This window comes from Pseudophryne corroboree, chromosome 8 (genome assembly GCF_028390025.1).
Source record: "Pseudophryne corroboree isolate aPseCor3 chromosome 8, aPseCor3.hap2, whole genome shotgun sequence".
Taxonomy (NCBI): Eukaryota; Metazoa; Chordata; class Amphibia; order Anura; family Myobatrachidae; genus Pseudophryne; species Pseudophryne corroboree.
Window position 1 is genome coordinate 455,376,789 of NC_086451.1, and position 17,133 is coordinate 455,393,921.

At 44.4% G+C, this 17,133-nt stretch overlaps 1 protein-coding gene across 1 annotated transcript in view; it reads right to left on the minus strand.

The window, feature by feature from the left end:
• PGLYRP1 (peptidoglycan recognition protein 1) overlaps positions 1-17,133 on the minus strand; it is a 133,536-nt gene that overhangs the window by 77,213 nt on the left and 39,190 nt on the right. Inside the window, exon 2 of the mRNA XM_063938331.1 lies at positions 6,805-6,842. The gene's annotated coding sequence lies outside the window, so the exon portion shown is untranslated. The remainder of the gene's footprint in view (positions 1-6,804; positions 6,843-17,133) is intronic.

A 17,133-nucleotide genomic window follows, 5' to 3' on the forward strand; every position in this document is an offset into this window, starting at 1 on the left:
AAAAATACATATGAAAAAACTAAACAGCTATGGAAAATATTATAATATCATTTTATGCTAGTACATGCTAATTATAATTTACATAGTACACATTTAATTTATAATTTGGTACTTACCAGTAGTCTGGATCCATAACATGTTTATTATACAAAAAAAACTATAGAAAAATTTAACAATTTAAAAATAAATTATATAACTGAAAAACGTAAAAAAAACTGGAGGAAAATATTACAATTGCCAAGTAGAGAATAAATTATTCAAATTGAAGGTGAAAAGCTATGGCACGTAGATATTCCATTAAATCCACTGTACCAAGTTGTAAGACACATCTTTGTAATGCGTCTTCACGAGCTTTGGATTCTCTTTTTGGGGGTGTTCTGGCAATATTGCAAGTCACTTTTTCTAAGAGACTGGAAGTCACTTTTTGTTCCTTGTGCATGCACAAAATAAGCTTGTAAACTCCAAGCTTTTTCTCTCCAAGGACAATATTCCATCTCCTATGCCAGCCCTCCAACTTGTTTTGTGTCCTTTGAAAACCACCACGCATGCTCTCGTGAACAGACCACATGTTTGGGGGAAATATAGGCGGAGATCTTGTTTGACTTCTAGTACGGTCTCGAATACGTCCCAATACATATGTCTCCTCAAAATAGTTCATTAATGGGGCTGCATTAGTGGGCATCTCTGCTTTTAAAGACTCAAATGCAGGTGGAATTTCATCTGAGGGAAGAAAAGCCAGTGCTTGAAGGTGCCTCAATTTCATTGAAAAAGCATGGTCATGTCCATATTGTGTGGCAAGTCCAAAGGACTGGATTTTACGCCAAATGTTTTGTCCTAAATGAAATAAACAACATTTATGGGTACTGCCAGGAAAAACTCTTTTTGCGGCTTGGATTGCAGCATTTTCAAAATCTGTTAAAATGAACAGCGGAGCAAACTGTATATCATACTCAAGTGCATAATCCTGAAGATCTTCGAAAAAACGGGTATAGCAATCTTCACTTTTGCTACTGAGCAATCCGTATACAAGTGGAACAAAACGTTGTGTTGTTTCATCAGTTCCAACCATGGCATGTATTGAATATATCTGACGAAATAATGTGGGGCAAGTCTTGAATGTGCCATCCATAACCCAGCAACAAGCTTCGTGGAGTTTTTTTAAGTTAGCTTCTGTTGAAAATAAAAGAGTTCTTTCATTGTGGAAAGCACTGTCCTTTCCCAAAAACTTGATGTCATCTATATTAGCCAAATGTTCTGGGACATCTATGTCATCCAAGGAAGTGGGTTCTGGAGGACAATCTTCTCTCCGGGCTCTTTTCACTAACTGACGGAGAGATTCACGGTTAGGCAAACAGGGTGCACTTGTAGAAGGCATATCACCGGTAACAGATTGAATTATTTGAGATGGTGAGTCATTGGTGTCCCGGGCACGTCGCTTTATAGCATCCTTAGCAATAGCCACATCTGTTTTCTCGGGTTTAGGAGCATGATTATGTTCTCCGTGTGTGTTGAGTTGATGCTCTCCGGCCACGATGGTTGTCTTGGCATAGCAAGAACAAGGCCCTGTAACCTTCTCAGTACAGTGCCAGTAGACCACGTCCCCGCGCTGCTTGTTTTTGGCAAGTAGATATCCATCTATATTCAAGAGCATTCCTCTCCGTGAAGGAACAAAACGAATTGACGGTTGAGCTGCCATTGTAGAATCAATCTCTATAGTATAAGGATACACCACAGAATACTTTTTCCGTATAATGGTAGCAGGTATCTTTAAAATTAGACTTTTAAACCATTTTAAGTAGGTGGAGTTAAGACACAGTGGTTGCCTATTGGATGACTACGTTTTAAAGAAAAAAAGAGGGATGGTTAATCAGTTTTTAGATATAAAATATTTTACTACCATTGGTTAAAAACAAAGTTTATTCTTTTTAGTTTATATAAATAATATTTATGGGACAAATACACTGACAACAGAAACCGATTTTAGAATCTTTGTAGGGGAAGGACGGCGTTGCGCTGCGCTACAGAAGTTGTTCTTTCAAAAATATTCGGTCAAAGTGTGAATGGATGGCTATTCGGGCTTGTTTTAATAGGAGGCACATGTATGTATGAAATTGTTAGTTTTTTACTATATTTACACGTGTGACAGCAGCAGCAGGGGTAGCACTATTGGAGTATGGAGGTAGACGTGGTGAAGTTGCGAACAGGTGGAGTGGAACCATAATCAAGATGATGAAAGGTAGGGAGTAGTGGTGGGAAAAAGAGGTGAGCAGCAGTTCTGATTAAGGACAGAGGGGATTGTGTAGGTGGTGATAAGTACTTGATGGGAGCTGGAGTTCCATGGGTAGAATTTTCGACAGGGGTAGCGCTATTAGCGGGAGGTCGCATGGGAGTAGACAGGGTGTGGAGGAGGCTAGGTGTAAGCGACACATTATCGCGGGGAGGACATGGATGTGATAGTGTTTGGAAAAAGGTGTGCGCAGCAGTTCAGGTGAGGACAGAGGGGCTTGTGTAGTTTGTGGCTGTAAGGGATGGCTGGGAGCTGTAGTTCCACTGTTAGAATCAGAGACAGCTGTAGCTCTATTAGCGGGAGACGTCTATAAGTTGACAGGGTGTAGAGATATCTAGGTGTATGGGGTCCGTAATCTCTGGTGAAAAGTTCTTCAAGAAATGGGCAGAAGCATGGTTGTTTGGCCTGGCAATCATATCGGCATATTCTGCGATTAAAAGAAAAGCTGGGCACTGTACCAGATTTTTTTGGGGGTAAAACGAGTTATGATATTTATGTGAAAGCATATATAATTGATTGTATTGGAATTGGTATTTAATTTAGTAGGGCAGCGCATATATTTGGAATAATAAAAATCAGACTTTTTCTTATCTATGCTAAAAGGGTAACTGGAGACGTATGTGTTCCATGAGTTAAGTCGTTTGGAAAAAATGGCCAAAAACAATTGAAAGAAGTTCAGAAGAATGGCTTTGTCTAGATGGAACTTAATTTGATTATTTTGAAAAGATTGGTGGAAAAAAATGTTGGACCTGACGCCAAGGTGATAGTGGTGATTTAATGAACCTATTTAAGAGAGACTAGTTCAAGACAGATTTCAATCAGTGAGTGTAAATTGTGTGTTTGTTTGTGGGTGGTGGGGTTTAAGGATGATGTGTGCATATTTCAAGTCATGAAATAAAAAATTTGTGTGTAGGGAAAAATGTCGTTTTTGGGTTGGGGTCAGGATGAGACCACGTCAAGGTGCAAGGTAATATCGTGGAGGAATGAGTGGAGGGAGTAGTGTAGAAGATGGTGTAATCTGCAGCAAGCAGGGGTGAAAAGCAGTGTTGTGGGGAATGTATTTTACAGCCAAGCTTGCAGGGTCTAAACTGAGGGATGGAAACTGTAGTTACAAGGATTAAAACAGTAGCTGGGGTAGCACGATTAGCGGGGGATAGTGTTGAAGTAGACGGGGTGTCGGGAAGACTAAGTGTAGGCAACCCAGGATCGCTGGGAGGACATGGAGGGAGTAGTGGTTGGAAGAAGGGGTGCACTGCAGGGACTAGGGGGGCTAAGCAGTTCAGGTGACGGGCAGAGGGGCTTGTGGCGGTGGTGGTAAGGACTTGCTGGGAGCTGTAGTTCCAAGGGTGGAATCAGCGAAGGTGGTAGCGCTAATAGCGGGGGTCTTCTGGAAGTTAACGGGGTGTAGAGACGTTAGGTGTAGGGGCTCTGTCATCTATGGGATAGGAGCTCTATAATCTCTGGGAGCACAAGAAGGGGGAGTCGGAGGAGATACGGGGTGATGTTCAGCTTATGGAGGTGCAAAGTTCTTCATAAAAAGTTCAAAAGCATGGTTGTTTGGACTGGGATTCATTTCAGTATATTTGGAGAATAACGGACAAGCTGGAGCCTGTAGTACCAAAGTTTCAGGTAGTGGCATATGTAATGATATTAATGTGGAAACATATTAAATGGATTATATTGGAATTGGTATTTAATTTAGTAGGGCAGCGCATATATTTGGGATAATAAAAATCAGACTTTTTCTTATCTATGCTAAAAGGGTAACTGGAGACGTATGTGTTCCATGAGTTAAGTCGTTTGGAAAAAATGGCCAAAAAAAATTGAAATAAGTTCAGAAGAATGGCTTTGTCTAGATGGAACTTAATTCGATTATTTTGAAAAGATTGGTGGAAAAAAATGTTGGACCTGACGCCAAGGTGATAGTGGTGATTTAATGAACCTGTTTAGAATAGACTAATGAGAGTGGAAAAAAAGAATAGAGACAGGTTCATAATAATAGCTTTGTTTGGCTATAACTTAAATGGATTAGTTTACAATGAATTCTGAATAGCAAGTCTGGGACATGATGCCAAGGTGATAGTGGTGATATCATGGAAAAGTTTAGGAGAGAATACTTTAAAAAAATGTTAAATCTGTAACTGTGAGTTTGTAAAATGTGATAGCCGGGGGGGGGGGGGGTGGGGGAGGTGGGAGGGTGTCAGCGTTGCAGATGTGCAGCTGGGTGCCCAGGTGTGCTGGCAGACATGAGTGGGGTGTTTCTTAAAGGGTGTGACTGTGCTATCAGAGCGGGGAGCAGTGCCAGGGCGTTGTGTTACTTGTAGTGCCACGGTGAAACATGGGGCGCGTAATGTAGTGGGGTGTCTAGCTAGGCGTGTAAATGTAGACAGGCAGCGGGGTGACTAGGGGGGATGGAGGCGGCGTCTAACTTTGGACGGGTATCGTGGGGAATAGCGGGCGGGGGGGGGGGGGGGGAGGGTGTCAGCGTTGCAGATGTGCAGCCGGGTGCCCAGGTGTGCTGGCAGACATGGGTGGGGTGTTCCTTAAAGGGTGTGACTGTGCTACCAGAGCGGGGAGCAGTGCCAGGGCGTTGTGTTACTTGTAGTGCCACGGTGAAACATGGGGCGCGTAATGTAGTGGGGTGTCTAGCTAGGCGTGTAAATGTAGACGGGCAGCGGGGTGACTAGGGGGGATGGAGGCGGCGTCTAACTTTGGACGGGTATCGTGGGGAATAGCGGGCGGGGGGGGGGGGGAGGGTGTCAGCGTTGCAGATGTGTATTGTGTATGTCAGGCATGTCCAAACTGTGGCACTCCAGGTGTGGAGAAACTACACATCCCAGCATGCACTGAAACTATATTGGCCTATATTTACATGTAGATATCTTAGATATGTTATCTGTCAAAGTAATTAGTGTCGATCTTAGTTATGTCGATCTTGTGTATGTCGACCTATTACATGTCGTGCAATTTAAGTGTCGATCTAAGTTTTGTCGCACTTAGTTATGTCGATCTTGTGTATGTCGACCTATTACCTTTCGAACCTTTTAAGTGTCGATCTAAGTTTTGTCGCACTTAGTTATGTCGATCTTGTGTATGTCGACCTATTACCTTTCGAACCTTTTAAGTGTCGATCTAAGTTTTGTCTACCAAATGAGTGGTCGGTCTAACACATTTCGAACTAAAAGATGTTCGATTTAATGGCAGTCGGCCTATTTAATGTCGAACTAGTTACTGTCGGTCTAACGCAGTTGTCGAGCAAACTACTGTCGATCTTAATCCATGTCTAAGTAAAATATTCGATAAAGTAGCTGTCGATCATTTGTTATGGTCGATCAAATACATGTCGAACTAAAGATACTGCCGATATACAGACAGTCGATGAGTTGTGTTGTTCGAACTATCGTGGTCGTTCAAAACATTGTCGCACAAACGGATGCCGATAAAACGAACCACACCCGACGAAACGCGTTGGGTTCCCTGCACTGACCCCCTGCCTATTTTTTAAGCTAAGTCTTATCTCCTACCTTATATTTATATAATTTTATCTGTTGAAAATTTGTACTTTTATTTATTAACTTTTATATCTTATTAAATTTGAATATTTTTATATATATATTTTTTGGCTCATAAATTTAAAGATTTTTTAGTATATACTTTTTAAACAACACAGGTCGCCGGTACCCCTATCCCCCACTTCTTCCACAATTTTTAGCATTGCTCCACCAGCGTTGCATTTTTAGGGGGTGGCAGACACCTATAATAAGGTTGTGTGTGTTTTTTAAAGATTTTTTCTCTTTTAAAATAGTTTGACATAGCTTTGGAATCTATCCCACAAGTGGCGCTGTATATATATTTTTTTATGTATATATATATATATATATATATATATATATATATATATACAGATTATCCTCCCAGGAGGGAGAGAAAGTGTACGAGGATTCAGCCTAGCCCCGTTATTTGTGTCAATCCTCCTTTCTATATTAACCCTAGAGTTGGGGGAGCATTGCAGGAGAAAGATAGACTGACATCCAGGGATCAGAGGAATGATATCTTTCACTGAGAGTACTTCAGGAAAAAGGGAGAACTAAGTTGTTTCATAGCCCCCATCTTAATATAATCCTTCGTTAGTATTTCGCAGCGGTGATACATCCCATATCGGATGATATAACCCTACCTCAAGGGCCCCAACAGTGCACCAACGTATACTTCATACTACTAATTTGCCGCACCACTATTAGATACCACTCAACGCGTGATGGACCGTACCTTAATTAGAATTTATGGTAATCTAGGGGTTGATTTAGGTTATAATTTTGAACCGGTTCCAAAATAATTTTTTTGTATCTGCATGCAATTTATTTTGTAAGGAGAACACTATATGAATTGTATTAATTTATCCATATGTCCTTAATTGTTATCTATTATTTAATCATATGTAGTGTTCCTAGGATCTCATGTATTATCACGATCTTGCTATGGTACCGTAGTGGAGAATTAATAAAATATTTACTTACCTGTATATTGAAGTCCTGCGGAGAATTCTCTGATAGATCTGAAAGACAAAAGGTCGGTATAAAATTTACAAGTTGTTTAAGGGTAATTATTATTGCCTTTTGGGCTTTCCCAAGCAAGCCCGGGGATCTTACTGCTTGGGTGGAGGCACTCATACTTCATAATATAGTAGCCTTTACACTTTCCGAAGAATAGAGGAAGGGAGGGTTTCACATACATTGCCTGCGCTTATGGGGGGTCATTCCGAGTTGTTCGCTCGGTATTTTTCTTCGCATTGCAGCGATTTTCCGCTAACTGCGCATGCGCAATGTCCACACTGCGACTGCGCCAAGTAAATTTGCTATGCAGTTAGGTATTTTACTCACGGCTTTTTCTTCGTTCAGGTGATCGTAATGTGATTGACAGGAAGTGGGTGTTTCTGGGCGGAAACTGGCCGTTTTATGGGTGTGTGTGAAAAAACGCTACCGTTTCTGGGAAAAACGCGGGAGTGGCTGGAGAAACGGAGGAGTGTCTGGGCGAACGCTGGGTGTGTTTGTGACGTCAAACCAGGAACGAAACTGACTGAACTGATCGCAGTTGCCGAGTAAGTGTGGAGCTACTCAGAAACTGCTAAGAGGTGTGTAATCGCAATATTGCGAATCTTTCTAACGCAATTTTACTAAGCTAAGATACACTCCCAGTAGGCGGTGGATTAGCGTGTGCAATGCTGCTAAAAGCAGCTTGCGAGCGAACAACTCGGAATGAGGGCCATTGGCCGATAAGTACAGGGGTGCATAGCGCCGCTGTCACTGTGCACACCCAGCCAGTGTCTTACATGGGGAGAAGCGGTATAGCGCATATAACGTGCACTGATACTGCTTCTCCCCCATATTGGAGGGTAATACATTTCCCCATATATGTGCAGAAGGACATGTACTGTATTGTGCCTCCGGCCACTGCCTTACCACAAGAGAACTGAGATTTCCCCAGACAGGCATCAGACAAGAAACGTTTCTGTCCTGTGTTACTCAATGCTGTGTTAAGACCGTTCATTTCCCAAGCCCGCTGGTGGCCTGAATCTGTTAGGCGGTATTCTCTTTAGGAAACTACAATGAGATTTACAAGAGATCACCCACATAAAGTCAGAATATGTATTTATATATATCGCCTTACAGCAGATTTATGTCCCACAGTAATGGGAGGAGCAATGCATATGGAATATAGCTACTATATATATACTATTACAGACTGGTGAAAGCACTGCTGTGCCCTAATTGTGCACTTAGAGAAACAACACCCGTGCGGCAAAAGAATTAACAAAAAAGAAAACTGACAAGTGAGATTGGATAATAATGTAATATTTATGTTCAGGTGCCAAACCCCCCCCCCCCCCCCTCCCAGCAGTGTCTAGGATGACCACTATTGGTCGACAGTAACTAGGTTGGCAGGGATGCTAGGTTGACAGGGTCTCTTGGTCAACATGATCTAGGTCGACAGGTCAAAAGGTCAACTTGAGTTTTTAATGTTTTTTTGGTGTCGTTTTCTCCGTACAGTGACCCGGAAACCTCAATTGGTGCACCGTGTCCGCTCGCCATGCTTCGGGCAGGTTACTATTCCCAATCGTAGTCCGCGTGGATCGTTAAGTATGAAAAAGTTCCAAAAATATTTTTTTTAAACGCATGTCGACCTTTTGACTTGTCGACCTAGATCATGTCGACCTAGAGATCCTGTCGACCTTGTTACTGTCAACCAATAGTGGTCGACCTAAACATTGTCGACCTAGAGACCGGATCCCATAATTACTACGTTTTCACATTCGGAAGGAATCCCTTGATATAAATGTAAGTAGTATAAGGGAAAATTAGCATTGCACGCCATTGGATGTCAGTTTTTTATTATCTCCTATATAATAGCCCTGTGATTCTGTGCCTGGGTCTCTAACGCTGGGCGTGGCTTGGAGCTCTCATTGGGTTAGTGACAGGTCTATCACACCCAGTCCACAGCTGATTGGGCGAGGAACGCCCTCCCACACAGGTTACATCCAATGGGAGGCTCTGTTATTTGCCTGCTGTGTTTTCACAGAGCAGGATTAGCAATGGGACTGAGGGGAAGATGTACTAAGCCTGAAAAGTGAAAAATATCACTGTGATAAAGCACCAGCCAATCGGCTCCTAACTGCCATGTTACAGGCTGTGTTTGAAAAATTACAGTTAGGAGCCGATTGGCTGGTGCTTTATCACAGTGATATTTATCACTTTTCAAGCTTAGTACATCTGGCCCTGAGGGAGCTGCAGCTCCAGCCCCACACCCCAAAATAGTCCCACTGCATCTGCAGCAACACACCCTCCAACAATTTACCCATAAACATTGATGCAAATTCAAAAAGGAGGCGTGGTCACGGGTACAGCGCCCTTTTCCTATACTTTCAATGGAAGCTTGGAGAGTCAAAAAACGGTACAGACCATAAAAAAAAATAAGAATTTACTTACCGATAATTCTATTTCTCGTAGTCCGTAGTGGATGCTGGGACTCCGTAAGGACCATGGGGAATAGCGGCTCCGCAGGAGACTGGGCACAAAAGTAAAAGCTTTATGACTAGCTGGTGTGCACTGGCTCCTCCCCCTATGACCCTCCTCCAAGCCTCAGTTAGGATACTGTGCCCGGACGAGCGTACATAATAAGGAAGGATTTTGAATCCCGGGTAAGACTCATACCAGCCACACCAATCACACCATACAACTTGTGATCTGAACCCAGTTAACAGTATGATAAAACGTAGGAGCCTCTGAAAAGATGGCTCACAACAATAAACAACCCGATTTTTTGTAACAATAACTATATACAAGTATTGCAGACAATCCGCACTTGAGATGGGCGCCCAGCATCCACTACGGACTACGAGAAATAGAATTATCGGTAAGTAAATTCTTATTTTCTCTGACGTCCTAGTGGATGCTGGGACTCCGTAAGGACCATGGGGATTATACCAAAGCTCCCAAACGGGCGGGAGAGTGCGGATGACTCTGCAGCACCGAATGAGAGAACTCCAGGTCCTCCTCAGCCAGGGTATCGAATTTGTAAAATTTAGCAAACGTGTTTGCCCCTGACCAAGTAGCTGCTCGGCAAAGTTGTAAAGCCGAGACCCCTCGGGCAGCCGCCCAAGATGAGCCCACTTTCCTTGTGGAATGGGCTTTAACAGATTTTGGCTGTGGCAGGCCTGCCACAGAATGTGCAAGCTGAATTGTACTACAAATCCAACGAGCAATCGTCTGCTTAGAAGCAGGAGCACCCAGCTTGTTGGGTGCATACAGGATAAACAGCGAGTCAGATTTTCTGACTCCAGCCGTCCTGGAAACATATATTTTCAGGGCCCTGACTACGTCAAGCAACTTGGAGTCCTCCAAGTCCCTAGTAGCCGCAGGTACCACAATAGGCTGGTTCATGTGAAACGCTGAAACCACCTTAGGGAGAAATTGAGGACGAGTCCTCAATTCTGCCCTGTCTGAATGAAAAATTAGGTAAGGGCTTTTATATGATAAAGCCGCCAATTCTGAGACACGCCTGGCTGACGCCAGGGCTAACAGCATGACCACCTTCCATGTGAGATATCTTTTTTTTTTTTTTTTAAATAACATTTTATTGATTATGTAGGCATATAAACAAAGAAATACAACGTTGTAACAATAGGAGGCATATAAGGAGCGAATGAGATATTATAATCAGGAGGAGGGGGCATTCAATAGACATATCAATAAGTAATTATCACGCTAGCCTCCATGTAGACAAATCACCTAAACGCTACAACTATCCATTAGGGTTAAGAGAAAGGGTGAAAGAAAGAAACAGAGGGTATGGAGAGGGGGGGTAAGAAGAGATAGGAAGGTCGACCAGTCCGAGCTATTGATGTATGCAAATTCCAGATGCAGATAAGATCTAGTTAATATCCCAAATAATCAGCACCAAACATATAGAATGAGGCACTAGGTATTAGGTGTTAAATGGTTGTCAATGGTGGTTCAGCGTTAAAATGCAAGGTCCATGGTGTCCATGTCTCAGTGAAAGAGAGTGGGGAGTCTCGGATAGAAGCCGTAATTCGCTCTAACTTATATGTGAACCAAATTGCGTTAATAGTAGCGGTCATAGTTGGAGGGGCCACAGATTTCCAATTAGACGCTATTAGACATTTGGCTGTGTTCAGGATGTGTTTGATTAGGGCCCGTTGGTGGCGCGAGGTGTCAGGGATGGGGCGGGAGAGTAGTGAGTTAAAGGGTGAGTCTGGCACGTTTAAGTGCGTAACTTCTATAATCAATTTATGAATTTGTCTCCAATATTGGCGAATAGTTGGACAAGACCACCAAACATGCAACAAGGTCCCCCTGGAACCACATAGTCTCCAGCACTCGTCCGAGGACGTTGGATAAATAGAGTGTAATCTAGTAGGTACCAGGTACCAGCGATAATACAATTTATATGAGTTTTCGGCTATACGAACTGAGATAGAGCTTTTGGTAATTTCCTGTCTAATGTCCTCCCATTCCTCTACGGTTAAGGTCTCCCCCACCTCCCTCTCCCACGCCAACTCATGACTCTCCTTGGGGGGGATATCGTGTGACAGTAGCACTCGGTATATGCGTGAAAGGAGTCCCTTCGTTAAACGAGAGCCACAACACCATATTTCCAGAGGGGTAGCTATGATGGGGTTGGTGGGTTTAGGGAGTGTACCGTAGAAGTGTCTAATTTGTAAAAATTGGTAAAATACAGAGTGAGGAAGCGAGTAGCGGGATTGCAAATTTTCAAATGATGGGAATGAGGAAAGAGGGGTAATGTCCTGAAGGAAGAGAATGTTGTGCATTGTCCAATGATGGAATGCAGAGTGATTATTACCCGGTGGGAAGTGCGGGTTGTTCCATAGAGGAGTTAGATAGGGGTTGTGGGATCGGAGTTGATAAAAGCGAGTGCAAAAATCCCACAATGACAAGGAAAAGCGCACCGTTGGCAAGAGTAAGGTAGAGGCGGGTCGGGAGCGGGCTGGGCACCATAGTAGGGTTGAGAGTGAGAACATGCGGAGAGACTGTGCCTCAATGCACGTCCACACTCTCTGTGCTGGAGGTGAGTGCCATAGGACACATGAAGCCAGATGTGCGGCTCGATAATATCGAGTAAGGTCTGGTACGCCCAGTCCGCCTTCCGAGCGGTGTTGTTGTAATAGCCGTATCTTAACCCTGGGTTTCTTCCCAGCCCATATAAAGCTAGATATATCTCGCTGTAAATTCTTTAATATTTTGACTGGGATGTGAATAGGCAGGGTTTGCCACAAGTACAATATCCGTGGTAGTAAATTCATTTTGACTGCTGCTATGCGACCAAACCAGGAAATAAAGAATTTGTTCCAGGCAGCAAGATCTGTTTTAAACTGAGATATCAGCCGTGGGAAGTTAGCAGCATACAGCGATGAATAAGATTTGGTTAGATAGATGCCTAAATACTTAAGTTTAGAATTTTGCCATTTAAAGGCAAAGGAGGAACGTAAAGTACTAAGATCCTGTGGGGGGATATGTAAATCTAGGATCTCTGTTTTGTCTGCATTAAGTTTATAGTTTGAAATGGAGCTATATGTGTGGATCTCCTGAAAAAGCTGTTGTAAGGACACGTGTGGGTTAGTCAAAGTCAGGATGACATCATCTGCATACAGTGCGATTTTATATTCATGATTGTCCACCCGAATACCTGAGATATTGGGATTCAGACGGATTTTCGCCGCCAGTGGTTCCATAACTAGGGCAAAGAGTAAGGGGGAGAGTGGGCATCCCTGTCGGGTGCCATTTTTGATAGGCAGAGGCGAGGAGGTAAGGCCATTAACCAGAATTGACGCTGAAGGATTAACATAAAGCGAGGTGATGGCATTATAAAATGGGCCTTGGATACCCACTGCCTGTAGGGCATGCTGTATGAAGGGCCAGGCTACCCTATCAAAGGCTTTCTCCGCGTCAAGAGCCACCACCAAAGTTGGGGTGGCATCCCGATGGGAGAGGTGTATGAGATCTATAAGGCGCCTAGTATTATCAGCAGCCTGTCGATTGGGGATAAAGCCTACTTGATCTGGGTGTATCAGTGTGGGAAGATGAGGGGCGAGTCGATTAGCCAGAATTTTAGCGAATAGCTTTAAGTCTGTGTTTAATAACGATATGGGTCTATAGTTTTTTAGTTCCGTAGAATCTCGATCAGGCTTGGCAATAACTATAATATTGGCTCTGGTGGTCGCTGCATCGAGAGAGTTCCCCTCCATCAGTGAGTTGAATAGTGAATGTAACATAGGGAGAAGGGCTTGGGAAAATTTCTTATAATATATGGCAGTATATCCGTCCGGACCCGGTGCGGAGGAGCGACGAAGCTGCCCGATTGTGAGAAGAATTTCCTCGTGTGTGATAGGGTCATTGAGTAACTTAAGGTCCGCTGCGGATAATTTCGGTAGTTGACAAGAGGAAAGATAATGTTGGATATTTGTTATATAATGTGGGTTAGTAGCGGCCTCAGAGGGGAGGTTATAGAGGGAAGCATAATATTCCTGAAAGAGGGAAGCCATCACTTTAGGGTCATTCGTTGTGGACCCGTCAGGACATTTTAATGCCAGGATCCGGTTGAGCGTGCGTTTCTCGCGCAGTCGCCGGGCTAATAATGTATATAATAATGCCTTATCCGACTTTTCATAGAATTTTTGGCGGATCCACAATAATGATTTGATTGTTTTCTTTGTGAGTATTTGGGATAGCTGCCCTTTCAGGGCGAGTATCTTTAAATACAATTTGCGTTTGGGGAAGCGCTGATGACGGAGTGTCATAGATGTTAATTCAGTCTCCAGGTCCGCGATCCGTTTAGACTCAATCTTCCTCTGAGTTGACGTAAGGCTAATAAGGAGCCCCCGCAATGTCGCCTTGTGAGCTTCCCATAGTATTGTGGGCGATATGTCAGGGGAGACGTTATCATTTAGGAAGTGATGAATCGCTTCCTCTATTCGAGTCACATTATCAGGCTTAAGAAATAGGGACTCATTAAGGCGCCACTTGCGGGAAGTCTGAGGTCTATGGGAACAAGCAAGATCAAGCAAAATCGCATAATGGTCAGACCAGGTGGTCGGAATCACCTGGGCTCCCAACAGGGATTGGGTGGAGTCCCTATCTACAAAAACGTAATCAATACGAGTGTATATATCGTGTTGTGGGGAGTAGTGTGTATAACCCTTAGCAGAGGGGTAAAGTGTTTTCCAGGTATCATATAAATTATGTGCGGTAACACAGGTCTGAAGGAGCTTAGATAATTTGGTGTGAGGAGTGGGCCCAACACCTGGGCGGGATCTGTCAGCTTGAGGATCCATTGTAGCGTTGCAATCACCAGCCACAATAACCCAGGGATTCGAGAATTTAGAGAGGTGGTCAGAAAACGTCCTAAAGAAGGAACCCTGTTGCATGTTTGGAGCATACACCGATGCCAAAGTAATGGGAGTTTGATTAAGGGAGCCGGAAAGAATCACAAATCTGCCATGGTCATCACGAATTGTGTCCTGGACAACAAAGGGTAGGTCACGATGAACCAAGATGGCAGTGCCTCTGCGTTTAGTTGACATTGTGGAGTAGAAGGCATGAGGATAGCGTTTGGAGCTTAAGGAGGGGTGAGGGGTCTTAAAATGGGTTTCCTGCAAGAATATGATATCCGCCTTTTGTCTGGTAAAAAACTGAAACGCCATGGAGCGTTTGGTCGGGGAATTAAGGCCATTGACGTTAATGGATAAAACTTTCAAAGTCATGGGGGTTGAAGGTCTGAACAGCGCAATAAAAAGGGCAGCTCTGGACATGGTCGACCTTGGGGTATGAAAGAGGGGAGGTAAAGAGAGAAGTAACAGGTAAAAGAGATTGTGAAAACGAACTGTAGGGCTAGACCCTTTCCTAAAGACGGGTTGGGTCTAGGAATGAGGGGGCGGGCCCCAAGCGGGCAGCCCCTTCGGGGTGTGGGATCATGTCTATGGTAACACATAACAAGGAAGATGAGGAACATATAGGAGGGTGTAAGGAGGAGGAAATACATTCCGCGAACCAGGACAGAAGGGGAACGGGAATTTCAGATCAGACAGTAAATTGGGGTAAGTAGAAAGAAAGGATACCACTATCATCAATCGTATGAACAATTACTGTGCTTAATAACGTAGAGTCAGCCAAAGCATCTTAAAGCATAACACCAATGTGGCCTATCACTTTGTATAGATAGATCAATAGCGGTACTTGACCACAATAGTATCTATAATCGTTACCTCCAGGGTCGGCGTCCGAGTGGCCCCCTTGATTCTAACAGCAGATTAGCCTTTCCAATTCAAGGCACGAAACCAGCAAAGGAAAGAGGGACCACTCTGAACCGAGACACAGGAGGCTCAGACTGCGTCCAATTGGTCCAGCCGCTAAACTCAAATGTGGCAAATAATATTGTATAAACTGAAGTATGAGATACTAGTGTAACATATTAATTAAATCAAGAAAATAATTAGTTGCAAAATAGCCCATTTCTCTATAGTGAGAGCCAAGGTGGGTGGGCATGTATCTAGAACTCAAAAAAGCTGTGGGCAACATGAAAAAAAAACAAAAAAACTATATCCGTAGAATAGGCAAACCAGGTCCAGAGGGGCACACCGTCCCCCGGAGCAGACCAGGCGGATAGCCCGTCTATCCCCAAGGGCGCGGCCAGCCACTCCCAGGACAGAGTCGCCACCCAACCCCATTTAGGAATGAGATAAAATAACTTCAAATACTGAATTAGACAAATCACAGAGACCTAACATGTGAAATAATATATCAGTAAGTCACTATAACAGTAAACATGGGAGGGGTCTATAAACATTATCAAATATAACTACTGATCCGATGAGGGAATTCCGTTCGTTCATTTAGTAGACCATTCGGGGGCAGGAGCCCCAGGCCTCCCAGGGGAGGCAACAGGAAGTTGCTTTCGGATCTCGTCAGGAAGAGACTCAAATAGGCCCAAGGTTTTGAGGAAGTCATATCCCTGGGAGGGCGTTTTTATCGAGTGGTGAGAGCCATCCTTCGTGACATGGAGCTGGAACGGGAAACCCCATTTATATTTGATGGAGTTATCTCGAAGGACTCTAGTGATAACGGTCAGGTCCTTGCGTTTTCGAAGCGTGGAGGGGGCTAAGTCCTGGAATATCTGCAGTTGGGCTCCAGAATAGAGAACCGTTTGATGATCCCGGGCCGCCGTCATAAATTTCTCCTTCGTTTTGTAGTAATGGAACCGCAGGATGACATCTCTTGGGGGTTGAGATGGTGGTGGGCGTGGGCGCAGAGCTCGGTGAGCTCTATCAAGAAGGAGGAAGTCTTTTGGGACTTCGGGGATCATGGTTTGCAGCAGGCCTTCCAGAAAGGTCGGGAGGCCCTCCATAGGAACGCTCTCCGGAATGTTACGGATCCGGACATTGTTCCGACGGTTCCGGTTGTCCATATCTTCTAAGTGATCCTCTTGCTGGGCTATATCCGCCCGGATCTCCGCCAACTCCTGTTCGACCACCACCTGGTACTGGCAGACTTCATCCACTTTACGTTCCAGGGTATCTGTGCGGGTGCCGAGATCAGCTAGTTCAGTTCTAAATTCAGTCAGGATTGATCTCATTTCCGTTTGGATGGTCTTAGTGACGATTGCCACTACATCTTGGGTCGTAAGACCTGACTTTGGTGAAGAATCGTCATCGGCATCCGACTGGGGGTCCACAGAGGGGGAGCCTCGTGGTGTAGCACCTGCTTTCTCCCATGCTCGGAGGATACTAGGCTTAGCTTGAGCAGGTGTTTTGCGGTTCTTTTGCGACATGGCGGAATGATAGAAGCTGATTGATGTCCAGTAGCAATATCGGTCCAGTAGGGTTGTTGAGACGGTCACGGGATGGGTTGGGAGCAACTTCCAGAGACTTTATAAGTATTATGAGTTGTAAGTCCCTAATCACATCCTGGTCGCAGAATGATTTAGTGTAAAGCAGGTATCATATGAACCTCATATGGTAGTGGGCAAAATAAGTAGTAATCAAGTGTGAGGCACAGCCGGCATTGTCGAGTAAGGTAGATAGTCCCCACTCATGTCGATCCTGGCAGCTAGGCGGAAGAAGGAAAAAGGAGGAGGGGGGGGCACGCCCGCCCGGTCACGGACCAGCCAGTGACCAGCCGCCGCGCAGCAGGACCCGGGCAACGAACGTGCGCCTACTTCAGATGATGGCACTGCACAGTGAGGAGCCGAATCAGGAGCCCCACGACTGGAGGCCACACACCCTCGGCCTCTCTCTTGTTTTCGCCGGGTCCCGTCCT